The sequence below is a fragment of the Amblyomma americanum genome, chromosome 3, assembly GCF_052857255.1.
Source record: "Amblyomma americanum isolate KBUSLIRL-KWMA chromosome 3, ASM5285725v1, whole genome shotgun sequence".
Taxonomy (NCBI): domain Eukaryota; kingdom Metazoa; phylum Arthropoda; class Arachnida; order Ixodida; family Ixodidae; genus Amblyomma; species Amblyomma americanum.
In genome coordinates, this window is record NC_135499.1 from 90,994,600 (window position 1) to 90,996,679 (window position 2,080).

At 47.1% G+C, this 2,080-nt stretch overlaps 1 non-coding gene across 1 annotated transcript; it reads right to left on the reverse strand.

Annotated features, from left to right (window-relative positions):
- Positions 1–665: 665 nt before the first annotated feature.
- On the reverse strand, positions 666–739 carry TRNAP-CGG (transfer RNA proline (anticodon CGG)). The gene has a single exon. It is a non-coding gene; the product is annotated as a tRNA-Pro (tRNA).
- Between the last annotated feature and the right edge of the window lie 1,341 nt (positions 740–2,080).

Sequence of the window (2,080 nt, forward strand, 5' to 3'; positions counted from 1 at the left end):
CCGTTTGACAAATTTATGAAGGGCGCCAACAGTCACCGAAACGAAGGTGCATAGGGGAACGTTAATTTTTTTTTTTAATGTGTTATGCTTATCAGTGGGATAATAATACTTAGATTAATAAATCGCCTAAAGAAAATTACTTATAAAGCAGCAGAAAAAACAACCATGCCGCCGGTGGGATCCGAACCCACGACCTCCGAATATCGCGTCCGGTGCTCTTACCAACTGAGCTACGGCGACGGCTGTCCAATCTGCTGCTCTCGTGGGCATTTATGTTTACTGGGTGTAAGCGAGCCTTGAGAGTGTTCACCAGCGCCACCCTCGACCATAGCGGCGGACGTAGCACATCCTGTAATACCGCGAGCGTGACGTAGAACGTCATCTAACGGTGGGGGCGGAAACTGTGCGAGAGCCCTCTTATGCTACCTATGGCATCAAGACTGCGAGAACCGAGACCCTCGTTAAGCTATTAGCAGACAAGTTAAAGGAAATGAGGGGCCCGTTTGACAAATTTATGAAGGGCGCCAACAGTCACCGAAACGAAGGTGCATAGGGGAACGTTATTTTTTTTTTTTAATGTGTTATGCTTATCAGTGGGATAATAATACTTAGATTAATAAATCGCTTAAAGAAAATTACTTATAAAGCAGCAGAAAAAACAACCATGCCGCCGGTGGGATCCGAACCCACGACCTCCGAATACCGCGTCCGGTGCTCTTACCAACTGAGCTACGGCGACGGCTGTCCAATCTGCTGCTCTCGTGGGTATTTATGTTTACTGGGTGTAAGCGAGCCTTGAGAGTGTTCACCAGCGCCACCCTCGACCATAGCGGCGGACGTAGCACATCCTGTAATACCGCGAGCGTGACGTAGAACGTCAACTAACGGTAATTTTCTTTAAGCGATTTATTAATCTAAGTATTATTATCCCACTGATAAGCATAACACATTAAAAAAAAAATAACGTTCCCCTATGCACCTTCGTTTCGGTGACTGTTGGCGCCCTTCATAAATTTGTCAAACGGGCCCCTCATTTCCTTTAACTTGTCTGCTAATAGCTTAACGAGGGTCTCGGTTCTCGCAGTCTTGATGCCATAGGTAGCATAAGAGGGCTCTCGCACAGTTTCCGCCCTCACCGTTAGATGACGTTCTACGTCACCCTCGCGGTATTACAGGATGTGCTACGTCCGCCGCTATGGTCGAGGGTGGCGCTGGTGAACACTCTCAAGGCTCGCTTACACCCAGTAAACATAAATACCCACGAGAGCAGCAGATTGGACAGCCGTCGCCGTAGCTCAGTTGGTAAGAGCACCGGACGCGATATTCGGAGGTCGTGGATTCGGATCCCACCGGCGGCATGGTTGTTTTTTCTGCTGCTTTATAAGTAATTTTCTTTAAGCGATTTATTAATCTAAGTATTATTGTCCCACTGATAAGCATAACACATTAAAAAAAAAAAATTAACGTTCCCCTATGCACCTTCGTTTCGGTGACTGTTGGCGCCCTTCATAAATTTGTCAAACGGGCCCCTCATTTCCTTTAACTTGTCTGCTAATAGCTTAACGAGGGTCTCGGTTCTCGCAGTCTTGATGCCATAGGTAGCATAAGAGGGCTCTCGCACAGTTTCCGCCCTCACCGTTAGATGACGTTCTACGTCACGCTCGCGGTATTACAGGATGTGCTACGTCCGCCGCTATGGTCGAGGGTGGCGCTGGTGAACACTCTCAAGGCTCGCTTACACCCAGTAAACATAAATACCCACGAGAGCAGCAGATTGGACAGCCGTCGCCGTAGCTCAGTTGGTAAGAGCACCGGACGCGATATTCGGAGGTCGTGGATTCGGATCCCACCGGCGGCATGGTTGTTTTTTCTGCTGCTTTATAAGTAATTTTCTTTAAGCGATTTATTAATCTAAGTATTATTATCCCACTGATAAGCATAACACATTAAAAAAAAAAATTAACGTTCCCCTATGCACCTTCGTTTCGGTGACTGTTGGCGCCCTTCATAAATTTGTCAAACGGGCCCCTCATTTCCTTTAACTTGTCTGCTAATAGCTTAACGAGGGTCTCGGTTCTCG